This window comes from Capsicum annuum, chromosome 3 (genome assembly GCF_002878395.1).
Source record: "Capsicum annuum cultivar UCD-10X-F1 chromosome 3, UCD10Xv1.1, whole genome shotgun sequence".
NCBI lineage: Eukaryota > Viridiplantae > Streptophyta > Magnoliopsida > Solanales > Solanaceae > Capsicum > Capsicum annuum.
This window is the reverse complement of record NC_061113.1, coordinates 162,688,886-162,705,273: the sequence shown is the minus strand read 5'-3', so window position 1 is coordinate 162,705,273 and position 16,388 is coordinate 162,688,886.

Here is a 16,388-nt window from a genome sequence, read left to right as displayed (position 1 = left end):
TTCCCCAATCCAAAGACCAGCTGCTAGGGAAAATTTCGAGTTAATACACAACATGGTGTAGCTCTAATCAACAGTGGACAGTTTGCAGGGCTTTCATATGAGGATCCACAAGTCCACTTGCAAAATTTCATTGAGCTTACTGATACATTCATTCTGACTAGGGTGAATACAGATTATGTGAGGCTGACACTTTTTCCCCATTCACTGTTGGGGGAAGCAAAAAGGTGGTTGAATGCGGAGCCGACCAATTCAATCACATCATGGGACGTCTTAGCCAGAAAGTTCCTCATTAGATTCTTTCTATCTGGCAAGACTGTGAGACTTCGTAGTGAGATAGTGAGCTTCAAATAGATGCCAGATAAAAATCTATATCATGCTTGGGAACACTTCAAGGCACTTCTTTGGGACTTTCCACATCAACAAAAGTCCAATGAGGTACTTTCTCATACTTTTGTAGAAGCACTTGATCACAATACAAAGATTTTGCTAGATTCAACCGCAGGTGGTCAAGCGTTGGAATTGACTTATGATGAGTTGTACATATTTTTGAACCGCATAGCACAAGGAAATTCAGAGTGGCATTCATATTTGCGAAGAACCACGAAAAGAATTGCGGGAGGATTGGAAGTGGACCAGTTAACTACCTTATCAATTCAGGTTGCTGCATTACAAAACTTGATTAACACTTAGTTCAGTAGCCTGAAATTAAGAGCTCCACAGCCTATAGAAGAAGTCAATGCAGTTCAGCAAACTAGTGGTTGGTGTGAGATCTGCAAAAATAGTGGCCATTCAGCGGCCATGTTTGTTTCAAATCCAGAATTAGTGACGTATGTAGGCAATGCTCAAAGGCCAAATTATGGTAATACCTACAACATAAAGTGGCAGACTCAGCTATGGAACGCCCAACAACAACAAATTCAGCAACTATAGGCACACAGGAATCAGTCAACTAGAAATATGGAAGAGATGCTGAAGCAACTTTTAGTTAATCAAGCACAGTTGACTGCGGACATGAAAAATTTGCAAGTTGCTCAGAGAAGTTTAGAGTTGCAGATTGGGAAGTTGTAGCAAGCATTGAATATTAGTCCTCAAGGTGGTCTGTCCAAAGATACAGAAAATCCAAAGCAGGTTATGGAATTCACCTTAAGGAGTGGTAAAGATCTTCAAGGAGAGCCTCCAAAGGCAACTAAGGAGACAGATGCTGATGTGGTGAATGAACAGGTAAATCAAAAAGTTTCTAAAAAATCAAGAAAGTATAATTACTTGAAATAAAAGTTGTTGTAGAAGAAGTGAAGAAGACGCCGCCACTACCCTTTCCTTAGAGAAAGATTAAAGCGAAAGATGATGCAATGTTTAAGAAGTTCTTTGATACATTCAGAGAACTTCACATTAACTTACCTTTGTTACTTTTTTAGGGTATGCCCAAGTATACAAAGTACTTGAGGGATGTGGTTGATAATAATGTGAAATTTCAGGATGTGGGGGCGATAACACTCACTGAAGAATGTAGCACTGTAATGACGAAAATCCTCAAGAAATTGAGGGATCTGGGGAATTTTACTCTATCTATCCAAATTGGGAGTAAAGTGGTCCATGCATTGAGTAACTTAGGGGATAGTATAAACTTGATGCCCCTATCTTTGTTTGATACATTGGGCTTGGGAAAACCTAAATCAACCAAGGTGGTTTTGCAGCTAGCAGACGGTTCCATGGCACATCCAAAAGGAATTATTAAGGATGTCCATATAAAGGTTGGTAAATTTGTTATTCCTGCTGACTTTATTGTTCTTGATTTTGAGGTAGATGAACAGGTACCAATTATCTTGAGGCATCCATTCTTAGCAACTGGAGGAGTGTTGATTGATGTTAGAGAAGGCACAATTAAAATGAGAGTTAAGGATGAAAAGATGGTATTTGATATTTACAAAGCACCCAAAATAACATCCCGCTATAAGGATTTGTGTATGATCAATGTTATTGAAGGGGACAAGTGTGGGGTGGTTAGTCCACCAAAGACCTCTTTGGACTACCTAATTGAGTATCCTAAGCTTCTACTGCCTAAGACTGATTTGATGCTAATTGATAAGCCTGAAAAGGCTAAGGTTGAGAAATCTGTTGCTCTTGAAAATTCGCACCCAAGAGGGGTGAAGATAATAAGAATATAGAGACTAAGCATAATAAAGAGAAGGAAAGGAAATGACTAAGCCGTTAGTTGGGTCATGTCGCGACACTAAATCAGGTGCTGCTTTGGAGGCAACCCAAGTTAAGTAGTTATGTTTTATTTTTAGTCTTTATTTCATATAGTTTTTGTTTTTGATTGAGTCGCAGGTTAATGGGAAGTCTGAGCACCGAAAACCCTGAGCTAAGAAGCATGACAAAAATTGAGTGTAGGGTCCTACAGATCCCATTAATGTAAAAGATGCTACTAGCTAGACCTAGAGGCCTCAAGGAGTATTTCTGTCTCTTGCTTTTAAATTCACTTTGGGGATAAAGTACATTTTTAAGTGTGGTGTGGAAAATTCCTAAATTTTATCTCAATTTAAATTTTTTCGGTGTAAGATATTCTTGTTGGTGCTATTTTTGATTACATGGTGCAAGTGTTTTGTTTGGTAAAAACATGTAGAATAAGTGATTTTCTACTTTTGAGACTCTTATGCTCATTTTTGTGACTCTTGTATTTGTTGGATTAAATTTGAATTCATGTTATTGTTTGGTTGGGAGTCTATGATGATCCTATTGACTTAAGCATATACCATGTGCGTGTGAGGTTTTTTGTATATTCTTTGTTGTATGTGATGTCTAGAACTTGCCTGGTGTGTGTGCAAAGTGAAATAAAGGGTGTGGGTTAGGAGATGATTTAGGCATCTCTTTGATAGCCTTGTTTTATACCTTCTATTTGTTCTACCCTTTGTGTATTATCCTATTTGACCCCCATTGAGCCATTAGCATTTTCTTTGGTAGCCGCATAAGTAGCCTAATCCCTTCTTTGATAGACCATAAATTGATTCAAAAAGCTCTTAGGCACTTTAATGAAAAATTAATTTAGTAAGGAGTTTGAGAAATTGAAGAAGAAAAATGTGAAATTGATGCCCCAAGGTAATATTTATTGGTGTTTATATTTGATGTGTGGTGGTTGGGAGTGATATAAATGGTGTTAGAAATATTTTCATGGTTGTATAAAATGAGAAAAATTAAATCTTGAAGGAATAAACAATACACCCACCATGTGTTTGTGAAAATATTTAAAAGAGATGGGGTAAAATAAAAGAATGGGGTAGACAAAAATGATGTAAATTAGTTGTTGGAGAGTGGTTTTAAATGTATAATATAGTGTATTAAAGCACTTAGAGTGGTTAGTCACTGTTCCCAAATAAGTCCTACCCATCCCTTAGCCTACATTACAACCTGGAAAAGACCTATTTGATCCTATACTTGACATTCTAATATTAGTGGAGCATTACACTAAGGGCAAGCCTATGGCTCCTTGTGTGTATCTTGTGAATTCTTTGTGAGAGTGAGTGGAATATGATTCTTGTACCCATTGTGATAAATTGCTTAATTGTAAGTGATTATGGGTAACTCTCTTATTGTGAGGGCACATGTTTGATGAATGTGGGTGATTTATATGATGTACTTGATTGAATCATAATAATGAGTTTACCAACTAGGTGAGTCAATTCTTGAGGCTAGGATGTTTAGGAGTAGTGTTCATAAGCTTTCAATTGTGTTTGTAACATGTTTAGTATAGAACTTGAAATCTCTATAGTTATGGTGGTACTAGCTTGAGTGTCTTGTATGCAATATAAGTGTAGAGTATCCCCAGCGGATGATGATTATAGTTAAGAGTTGTTGGAGGACGAACAAGGTTTTAAGTGTGGGGTGGTGATGTTGGGTGTATTTATACATTCTAGTGTCACTATTCTAGTTTTTTTAGCCTTGTTTTGAGGATGATTTGTGTTCTAAATGGGTTGATAATGAGATGAATGTGCATATAAGTGTTAAAGCATGTGTTTATAATGTTCAAAGTGAATTCCAAACAAGTTTTTACCTAAAAGACTCATTTAGAGTTCACCCTGAAAAACTATTGTTACTAGCTTGAGCTAGGTGCTTGTCTAGTTGGTATCGTTGGATTCTATTGTTATTAATGTGTTCCAAATGGTTTTAATGTATGATTAATAGTGGAATAACTTGTTGATAGTGATCAAAGTTCAATTTTATTGAGTGGACAACTGGAATAATAAGTTGAAGTGTTGTATTTGTCTCCTATGTCGTGTGGTGTGATTTTGTAGGATGCTTTGGGAGATGAATATGATGATATTTTGATGTTGAAAAGTATGGAAATCCATGGTAAATACACCATAATACAAGGGACTAAGATGGGAGATTCAACACTTAACCAAAATTCTGAGAAGAAATTCCAGAGGCTCAAGGCGATATAGAGGCGATGCCCCACCTGAAGCAGGGCTATGGGCAGGGCGCAGCCTTACCTGGAGAGGTGATCTAGCCAGGTAGACTCCTTACTTGGAGTGGGGCTCAACCCAGGGCGGTGCCCCCTCCATTCCCATGCTCACAAACTACTGCAATTCTAATCCTACATGGCATGGGTTCACTTTTGTACTATAAATACGTCATGGTCACATTTTTTACATATCTTTAGACATATTTTGGAGATAAAGGGGGTGATACAATTTCATAATTAGGTTTTTATTAATTTAAATTAGTTCATACATGTTTTTAGTCATTAATTACAATCTTGTGATTATGATTATGACTATGCGTGGCTAAACACCCTTTTCCAGGGTTGAAGCCAAGAACATGAGTACTATTGTTTTGAATTGAATTTGTTTAACTTTGTTTATCATTATTGGTTGTGTGTTCATCTTTGATTTAACTATTTTAAGGATTTGCAACCCTTAGAATACATCAATTGTCTACCTTTTGACCTCGGGAGAGGGAATAAAGGATAGAATATGGAGATGAACAAAGTATGGTTTGTATTCCTTTATGAAATAAGGAATTAGAATTAGTGTATAGTACAGAGATTTACTTAGATACCTTACTTGATTCACACGTAGAAGGATAACTTAAAGAACTTAAGTGGACTATTATATCTCCGCTCCACAATGTAGTTGTAAGGTTCAACTTAAGTAAAGGATTAGAGGTCGGGAGACCATGATCACACAATTGACCCTACGAATCTACAACCAAGATAAGCAAGTTAACAGATAGAGTTAAACAACATAGTATGATTGTTCAAAGTTCTTTAAACCCTGGGTTTTCTCCTATTGATTGTTTCAAGATCTTTACATTACACATTGTTTACTTTTCTCTAGTTATAAATTACAAACTCTCTTTTTGGTTACGCTTCCATCAACTGAATCTAAATTATGAACTAAAATAGAATTATTGTCGAATTAAGTCTCTATGGGATTGATACTTAGCTTTTTGAAGTCCACTTTACTACTTGATAGGACCACGTACACTAGTATATGCGTTGTCAGCTGCCCCAAGTCATTTATGACTTACTGGAACTGAAAGTGCAGTTACTGGGCAGTTCATTTTGGTTTTTAGAGTCAATTTCTTGTTTTGAAGCCTCCGTTAGTTCAAATTGACTACTGGGCAAATATTCAGTCAAACGACCTTGTATTCCAATTCTGACTATTTCTACAGCTCTAAAATATTGATTTTAGGTTAGGTGGACCCTTGGTTTAAGTCTTGAGTCTCTCGGACTAATTTTGGGATAATGGTCAAAAGTTAAGAATTAGGGCATATAGTTGTGGATCCACTTTTCTTTGAAACAACCTTGGATGGAAATTTCAAATATGCCATTGAGCCCGGAACATCGAATTTGCTATGGTATCATAGTTCATTTGCGTTTATGGGATTCCGAATGAGCCTCGAGGAATCGGAGAAGACTAAAAAAAATTCCAAGTCTCTAGATGGTGCATGAGATCTGGTATGAATACTAAAGCGTCCCTTTGGGTGCTTTAGTGATAGGTGGTTTAGCGGACCTATCTCATCCAAGATTTACCACTTTAGCGGTACCTTAGTGCTTTAGCAGCTAGCGCTTAAGCAACCCATGGTCCACCTTAGCATCCGGGCTCGTAGGGATGGGTACTGCTTTAGCAGCTCCCAGGATCTTTAACGGTGACCACTAAAGTGGCCCAAGGCCCGCTTTTGCGGCACCTGGTGCTTATAAATTCGCCTTTTCCCCAATTTCTTCCTCATTTTTCACCCATTGTCAAGAGAGTAAATTTCTAAATTGTGTGAAAAATTGGGAGGATCATTTGTAGGTATTTTCAGAGATTCGACAACATTAATTTATGGATTTATTCATCAAATTTGTGTTAAGATTCCATTAACTTCATTGTTAATTTCTCCATCTTATAAAAATCCCTAGAATTTTAGTGGCTAGATTTTAGCACTATTAGAGATCAGAATTAACCCATTTTGAGGATAAATGTTCCTTGAGCATAGAGGGACATTGTGTTCATTTTGAATTTGCAATTTTGTAAATGGGTCCCACATGAGATTTTTACGTAATTTTTGATCTGAAGCACATTAGTGCAGTATGGGTATCATTGTTCACATGTTGATGAGTAGATTGTGTTTTTGTTAGCATGACACCTTGCGAAAGCTTCTTGGAAAGGGAAATCAGTGGTTTAGCATATTCTTTAGGCTATTCTTCGGCTTCCAAGTAGTTAAGGTTTACCCTCTTCATAGATTAAGCTATTTCGGGGTATAAATATGATATTATGATAGATATGGGGTGGGATTTAGGTTTTGGAGGTGTGATTGTCAATATTTGGGTTGGTTGGACTATTTAGGCTATCTTAAAAATGTAATTTATGTCAAATTGACTTAGTTGCTCATGTTTTAGGATAAATTGCTATCTTAGGGCTAATTTGGTCTTATTTAACATATAGAAATGAATTCATATACCTTAGCCTAGTCTGGGGTAGTATTTGCGTAAAATAGATTTCAAGGATTAGAAATACGCTCCTCCGGCCCACCTTAGGCCGAGATATGTGTTATCTTTTGTAGACTTATTTACCTATGATATACTTCTATTAATGCTTTTTTTGGGACTTTGAAGATATTAGATGCTTATTGATTACGCTATTTTGATAATTTAGTGTTACCGCTGATTCTAGGAAAGTTTCGGTATATAATAATTTCAATTTAGTAATATGGCTTATGATTATGATTTATTTACAAGGTTTATTGATACGGTATAGTGAAATATGAGTTTTGGTTCAAGTATGACAATTGATGATGATAATGATACATGAGTTTCAGTTCAAGTCCAACATTTGATGATAATATTGATGATATGAGTTTCGATTTAAGTCCAACAAATAAATATAATGATAATGATGATACTATTAAGATTTGGTTCAAGTCTGGTATTTTGGGAGTTATTTATGATATGATATGGTTCGGATGGATTCTTTGTTATAGCATGGTAATTTGTAATTTATTGTCATTGGGTTATTTACTTTCCTTGATTGTACCGTCCATCCTTATGGGGGCCTACGTTGGGTTATTTTATTTTCCACACTTATTGGCTTATGGGGGCCAATCTAGTAGTTATAGCTGTGTGATCTTTGATTTATTATTTTATTTGGATTTATTTATTTATGCACATCAGTTTTGGAGCTTATTTTTAGGTTTGCCCTATTACCTTGACTTAGTTACTTTATCTTGTATCTTATCGTATTTATATCATGATTTAGCTCAATTGATCGATGATACCTACTAAGTACCCATGGTTTGGGACTCATACTACACTTCTGTACCTTTTTTGTGTAGATCCGAGTACTACTTGTAGCAGCTAATTCAGCGATCGTGCTAAGTTGATTTTTGGAGATTTGCGCGAGCTCTCGGAGTCGGATTTACACTTATTCCTTCTATGTATCTTGGTCTAGTCTTTCATTTTTTAGACATTGTATTTGACTATTCACTATCTATGGTCTATTTCTAGTAGCTCTTGTACCAACATTACTGAGTCTTGGGATGATTGTTGCTCTTTTATCTATCCATTCGACTGTTATGACTGCTTTATTATTGTTTTAACTCTTTAATAGTTGATTTCCGACTTTTAGGCAATTTTCCACCAATTTACTTCATTGCTTATAGTTTTGGGATATGGTTTGGCTTTCCCATCGGAGGGATAAAGTAGGTTCCATTATTACTCATAAATCGAGTTGTGATAAAGGTATATTGGACTCTCCTTCAACTTCCACGTGGAAGTAGAGGTGTCACTTTATTAATTTTAACTACCCCATGACATGTATTCAGGTATTGCATAGGTTCGTGGTATAATAAATACAATATTTTGAATATAGAATAATTCATAAAAAAATATTTTAAATAAAATCTTTATTATATAATAATAATAATATTTTAACATATATAGATTGACTATCTCCACTTAAAATATTAATAAGTTATAAAACTATTTCTTAAGTAATATAGATATATTATATCTAAAGAATTTTATACAAACCAAAAATATTTTAGAAGGGTAACTAACTTATCTTTTTACCAAATTCTAATTTAATTTAAGTATTCCATAATACTGTTGATATTACTAAAATTCTAAAACAATTGTCCGATAACCGAACCGTTAGTCCTAACAAGTCATAAATAACTTAGGGTAGTTATAGGACAACTCTAAACACTGAGAATGCAGGAAAACGAGGGGGATGGGCAGGAGGTTAATTACAACATCCATTACTAAATGTACTTTCATCCACGAAAGTAAAGGACAAGAAAATACCTAAAGTCTCAAATAGGTTGGGATACTGGGCCTGCATCTCATACTAGGTCTCCCAGATAGCCTCCTCTACTGGAGTGATACCACTTAACCTTAAATACTGGATTGTCTCTAGAGCGCAACCGTTGGATATATCTGGCTAAAATGGACACAGGCTTCTCTAAAAATGCCAACCTCTCATCCAACTCAATTGAGTCTCACCGAAGCATGTGGGACTCGTCTTGAATGTACTGCCAGATCATAGACACATGAAACACTAAGTGTATAGCTGAGAAGGAAGGAGGTAATTCTAATACATAAGATACCTCTCCAACTGTCTACAAAATCTCAAAGGGTCCAATATACCTAGGGATAAGATTGCCCCTTGCAGGAAGACCCTATCACCAACTCTAAACCTCAATGGACAATATCTACAGTCAGCATAACTCTTTTGTCTACTCTGAATCGATCATAGCCTGCCTGACTTACCCGAACTCGGTCCAATGAATCACAAACCAAATCTGTGCCACAAGGACTAACCTTAGAAGTCTCAAATAAACCAATAGGAGATCGACATCGCCTACCATATAGCGTCTACTGTACAACACCTTAAATGGGTCCATCTGTATTATGGAATGGTAGGTATTATCATACATAAACTCTGCCAAAGGAAACTGATCCCACTGACCCCCAAAATAAAAAAACATAAGCACAGAGCATGTCTTCCAAGACCTGGATAGTCTGCTCTGACCGAGTGAAATGTGGTGCTACTGTCAACCTAGGTACCTAACTCTTCCTGAAATTTCCACTGGAAACTAGAAGTGAACCAAGAGCCTCGGTCTAAAGTGATAGACAAATGTGCCCCATGAAACAAAACTACCTCCTGAATATAAACACAGGCTAACCTCTCAGCATGTAGGAAACTTGAATAAGGATAAAATGAGAAGACTTGGTCAATCAATCCATGATGATGCAAATACTAACAAAACCATAGGATGTATGAGGCAATCCACCCAAAAAATACATCGTAACTCACTCCTATTTCAACTTGGTAATGGGTAGTTTCTAAAGAAATCTACTATGTCTATGATTCTCTGAGATCCACCTGCTGACAAAAAAGGCATCGAGTAACAAAACATACTATATTTTCTTACATACGAATCCACCAGTAATCCTACGTCAAATCCCTATACATCGTAGCTATCCTAAGATGAAGGAAGTACTTCGAGGTATGATCCTTGATATTGGGTGTATTTATACGCCTAAGCACCATAACCTACCTATATTTTAGCTAAGTTTGGAGAACAAAGTGCCTAGTTTCTAATGTTTATACCATACTTCTAAGTGATTGAGCTAACTGATATGATTAGCATGATTTCAAGTGTTAATGAGGTAAATGGAGACACAATGGGACTATGGAATGCGGATGGCATATGACACAAGAGAGAGTAGCATTCTGGATCAAATATGGCACCTAGAAACTATGTCCAAGACTAATTTGTCATTTATAATTAGTTTAGGGACTTAGAAGGCAATTATGAGAGAAAATATTATTAAAAAGACTCGATGCTGAAAATTTATCATTATTCATTATTCTGTATTAGTTTTTGAAGAGGAGAAGGGCGGCTTAGCTTGGGAGAGAGAGAAAAATATTTTTTTCTCTTGTTTTCACTATTTGCACACCAAGATCATCTTCTAGTTTTTGGTATGATGAATATTTCTATTGTGATTCCCATTTTATTGATGAATAGCTAAGTTTATTAGTTAGGGTTATGGAAGCCTTCTAACATACAATCTATTACTTTGGGTTTTTGAATTCATCATGTATTGATCTGCTTATATCATAGACTCTTTGTTTATCTTGAATTCTTGTGGTTGCTAACATAGAGGATGTGCCTTAAAACTCAACTTGTTCGATAGAAAGGTTGAGGTTCAAAAAAGAGAGTAGTGACAGGAAAATAGGATTTCCAACCCCTATTTCATATGTTAATGCCTTAACAGGATTAACTACTTGGAGATTTCGTATTGTTTTTGTAAACACTTTTGATTCGAGAAAACTAAAGTGAATTAGTCCTTGATGGTTGAGAAACACTAGGATTATGTTATTAAATACAATATGTTTCCCTATAAGCATGGTACATGTATGAATTCGTAAATCCCATAATTAGAAAATATTGAAAACTACAAGGTGGACATAACCTTAGCTTGCTATTTCTCTGAATTTGAATACTACTACACATATTTCATCTTGTTAAACTAAAACCATTAATTTGTGAACTGAATCAAATTCCCCCTTTTTGTTTTACAGAAACGAATGATTAAAAGTCAACTAATCTACATACAACTTAATTAGCACCATATTCCCTATGGTATTCGACCCCAACTTAGTTGGGTTATATATTTGACAACGACCGCTTACACTTTCATAAGAAAGTTGTAATTTGGGTGTATCAAGCCTTATGAAGAATTAACTAAAATAACTCTCTAACTTGTTGAACACAAATATGATCATCAAACCACAAAACACCCTCAGAATCTAAGGTAACCCTCCAAGATTTATACCTCAACACTTGTCCTTAAAGGCTACAAAGTCTGCTATCCTCAAACTCACAACCTCAAATAAACTCCAACAAGGTAGATCTGGCCTCAATACTCGCAAAATCCTCTTGGGGTAGGAGATATCCAAACTAACCATCAAGTTAGGCAAGGAGTGATTGTCCAAAGTCAACGACCACTGAGAAATTGAAATGACAGATAAACTACCCATACTCACCGCCTTTCGGTTCCAGGCATCCCCTAATACAGTCACTTTGCCTGGATATGTTAATTGAGATTTCAGAGTCTTTCAGCAACTCAATACATCTACGCTACCTCGAATTAAGCTTTATCTGGGTCATAATATACTAAAGACTACAGTGACTAATAATGATCTCACAGTGAAAGCGCAAATACTACCACTTCCAATTCCATGTAATGAGTGGGATAGTTGCGCTCATGTAACTTTGGCTGCCTTAATGAATATATAATAACACAATGCCTCTATATTAGAACACATCCTAAACCAACACCGAACCCATCACAATAGTAGTAAAACCCTTTTCCTCAACTGAAAGAGTCTAAATAGAAGCTGAAGTAAGTAAATACTTTAGCTTCTAAAAGTTCGCCTCACTGCTTGCAGACACTGAAACATAACCTCTTTCCTAGTCTATTTAGTCATAGGCTGAAATAGATGAAGAACTATTAATCAACTTCTTGTATTAACCTATCAACCCAATAAAACTGCAAACATTAATAGGCAACATAGGCCTATCCAAACTATGAATAGACTCAATCTTTGTTGGGTCCACTATAACACTGTCCTTGGACACTACATGCCCCAAGAAAGCTATAGAATCAAGCCAAAAATTTCACTTTAAGAACCTGACATACAGCCGATGATCTCTCAAAGTGTGGAGCAAAGTACTCAAATATTGATCATTCTCCTTCCTACTCCTCTAATATACCAGAATGTCACTATCTAGAAGGAGTCCTACTACGGCCTAAATACGTGATTCATCAGATCCATAAAAAGATATTAGGTCATTAGTTGGTCCAAAAGACATCACCAGGAACTCATAATGACTATAACGAGTCCTAAAGGCTGTCTTAGGGATGTCCGAAGCTCTAACTCTCAACTATGGTAACCAAACCTTAAATCTATCTTAGAAAACACTACTGTACCTTAATGCTGGTAAATAAATCATTGATATGGGGCATATGATATTTATTCTTCACTGTAGCCTTATTCAACTGTTTATAGTTGATACATTTACACATAAAGCCATCTTTCTTCTTCACAAACAAGAACTTAAACACCCCATGATTAGATACTCGATTTGATAAGTCCCTTACCCAAAAGATCTTAAAGTTGATAATTTAGCTTCGTTAGCTCAGTCGGAGCCATAAAATATGGATCCATAGAAATAGGCTGGGTGCCAATTTGAGGTTAATAATAAACTCTATATCATGCTCAGGAGAAAGGCCAGATAGCTCGATAGGAAAATATTAGGAAATCAAGAACAATAGGAACAGAATCAAGTAGTGGACTCTTAGCACTAACATCCCAAACATAAGCAATAAATGTCTCACAACCCCCTGATATTAGTCTCCTAGTCCAAATGTATAAAATAATCCCTGTAGGTGCACGACAAACAAAACTCTACTACATAATCACGGGTATGCCTTGCATGGCTAAGGTAACGATCTTAGCAAAACAATCCAAAACTGCATGGTAAGGAGATAACCAACCCATGCCTAGAATTATATCAAAATCAACTATATCTAGCATAGTGAAATAAACTCAAGTATCAAACTGCTGAATAGTCAGCAGACAAGATCTATATACTTTATCCACTGCTAAAGAATAACCCACAGGGGTAGCTACACATAATAGCATAGATAAAAACTCCAAACACAAACCCAACCAAGATGCAAAATAATTAGAACCATATAAAAATATATAATTGGGATCAAACAAAGTAGTAGTTGGATGATGTCATACGAAAATCACACCTATGATCATAACACCCGAAGTCTCAACCACTGGTCTATATGGTACATCATATAAATGACCTTGTCTACTACTGGATTGGGTGCCTATCAGGCTCCTTGTCCTACCTCCCTACAGAACACCTTTAAAACCCTAAGGACCACCCCATGACCCTGTGTATCACTCTCAATTGGCGGTGACACTAATTTAATCGGTTGTGTAGTCTGCACTAAGTCTTAATCATCTAACACTAGGGACACATATAAAAAAAGACCAATAATACCAAACCCATAACATGCCCTAGGCAACTTGCTTTATCTAGAGGGTTAGGTAGATCTGGAATGATTACCTCAACTTAATGATCCTAACTGAGCACCCCTCTAAGTTTGACTATATATCTTACCACTGGAACTATTATAACCAGGCTAACCCCTATTTGATATTCAAAGTGATGCTCTAAATGGACAACTAGGTTGATCCTCATACTGATAAGGCTCCTGGTTAGGGTACCTGCTATGAAACCATCTCTTTATAAACTGTAAACTGATGTAGATCCCACTATAATTGCCTTGGTAACAAGGTCTCTTATTGCTTCCACCTTGGGCCTCATGATCCATATCCTATATAGAATAAACAATCTCAACAATATTAGGAAAAACTTCCCTAAAGTCACTAAACTCTATGTATCCCTACGATGTGGTAATCTTAATCTCTTAACAAAGCACCAAATATGATCATACTAAGTTGGATGAATCATACTGGCATGTATGGATAACTCATGAAAAATTTTATAATACTTAACCACAGATATAAAACCTTGTCTTAAAGTAGAAATATTATACTGAAGACCCTTGCACAGGCTACGAGCCATATAGTTCTCGAAGAAAGACTTAGAGAATTGAGTCCAAGTCATTGGTGGAGATCAAGTTATCTTTGAATCAATATAAACTCTCCACCACCTTTCCACTACTGTTTCTAGATGACAAGAAACAAAGTCCACTCCACATGACTCGACCAACCCCAAATTCCATAACCTTTCCTTACAACTGGATAGGAATTGAAACATCCTGGGTTTTGACCCTTAGAAAATTTCTTGGGATTTCTATTCCCCAGACCCAATTTGACTTATGGATATAATCCGTATGTTAGAATACAAGTGGTATGGTTATCTGAGGTGTATTTATGCATGTTAGTGCTGTTATCCTAGCCTAATTAGCCTTATTTTAAGGATAATTCGAGTGCTTAATGTGTTAATAATGGTATAAATAAGCATATAAGTGTTAAATTATGTGATCAAAAAGTTTAAAGGTGTTTTCAAACATGCTTCAAATCAAATTGATCATTTAGAGTCTAGACAAGAAAACAGTTTTACTAGCTTGAGCTAGGTGTTGTTCTAGTTGATTTTGATGGATTCTAGTGGGTGTATTGAGTTTCTAAGGTTATTTTTGTGTAATTATGTGTGTAACAACTTCTTTATAATGTTTAAAGTTTAATAGTCGGAACAATAAGTTAAAGATCAACGTGGGCAAGCCTAGTCTTAACTCGTGTTTTTAGTTCACCGTTGTGAATGGTGTGTTGTGTTGAGCTATAATTTGTGGTGTTTTATGCTATAGGAAGCTTGGTAAGTTTATTATTATTATATATGAATTATATAAAATATGTAAATTAAGTGCAAACAACACCAAAAGGATTGGAATGGATCAACAAGAGCACGAGATAAGATTTGACGTAAAACAAACACTAGGATGTTACTAGCACATGTGGGGCCTTATAAATGGTCAAGTGGTGATTTATATGATCCAAAATATTCAAAATGGACACAAAACTATGTGTTCCATTTATTATCCCATGACGCACCCCCAATACGGATGTAATGATCCTGTGATGCGCCCCTTGTTCCATCGACGACAAAATTATTCTCCTAAAAATAGGACACTTGAACTTGATGATAAGCATCTTGGAAGTCTTTGTAACTTGGAGAAGGGATGATAAACACTTCAAATAGGGGTTTTATTTCTTTTCATTAGTTTATTTTTAGAGTTAAACATGTTTTCCATTATTGCGATTACGGTTATGTCCATTAGCAGCTAAAAGCTCCCTTTTCCAGGGTTAGGGCCAAGAACATGTTTAATATTGATTTAAATTAAATTTATTTTGATTTATTATCATATTTGGTTGTTTATTTATCCTTGTTATAACTATTTTAAGTATTCACGACCCTTAGAATACATCTATTGTTGTCTTTGTGAACCAGGGAGGGGGAATAAGAAGATAGAACATGGGGATAAATAGATTAAGGTTCTTAATATTTTATAAAATAAGGAATTTCAATTAACAACTAGGAGAGGGATATACCTAAAAGCCTTGCTTGGTTCACAGGTAGGATGACATCTTAACGCATATAAATGGATTATTACATACCCGCTCAACGATGTAGTTGTAATGTCCAATTAGGTAGAAGGTTAGAGGTCGGGAGACCATGATCATATGATAAACCCTATGAATCAACCACCAAGATAAGCAATCTAACGAATGAAGTTCAATAGAATAGTATTTTTATTCGTAGTGCTTTAACCCCGGGTTTCCACCCATTGATTGTCCAAAGTCCTTTACTTTTATCCATAGTTTAGTTTACTTTAAATTTATAACTACACAAATCTTATGCTACTGTCAATAGTTAAACTAAAATTGGATATTTGTCAACACAAGTCCCTGTGGGATCGATACTTGGCTTCTATTGGTCTACTTTACTACTTGGTAAGACTACGTACACTTTTGTGTACACTTGGGCGCAATAAGTTTTTGGCGCCGTTATCGGGGACTTGTAAATAGACAACTATCTTATTTTCAGTTTAGCTATATTGAGTTGTACATAGTTTAGTAATTTTATTTTTAGTTTTTTTATTCTTTTTTTATTTATCACACTCTTCTTGAGATATCAGTCTAGGATAGATGGTTTTCAAGGGATAATGATTCTTGTCATTTTTATGGAGGACCCCCACCACGAGGGTTTTTATCTAGATTTTAATCTAAATATTTGGAGGGGACCTACTTGTTTGCGACCTGTGCAACATACCATAAGTCAGTGTGTGGTTTGTGGAA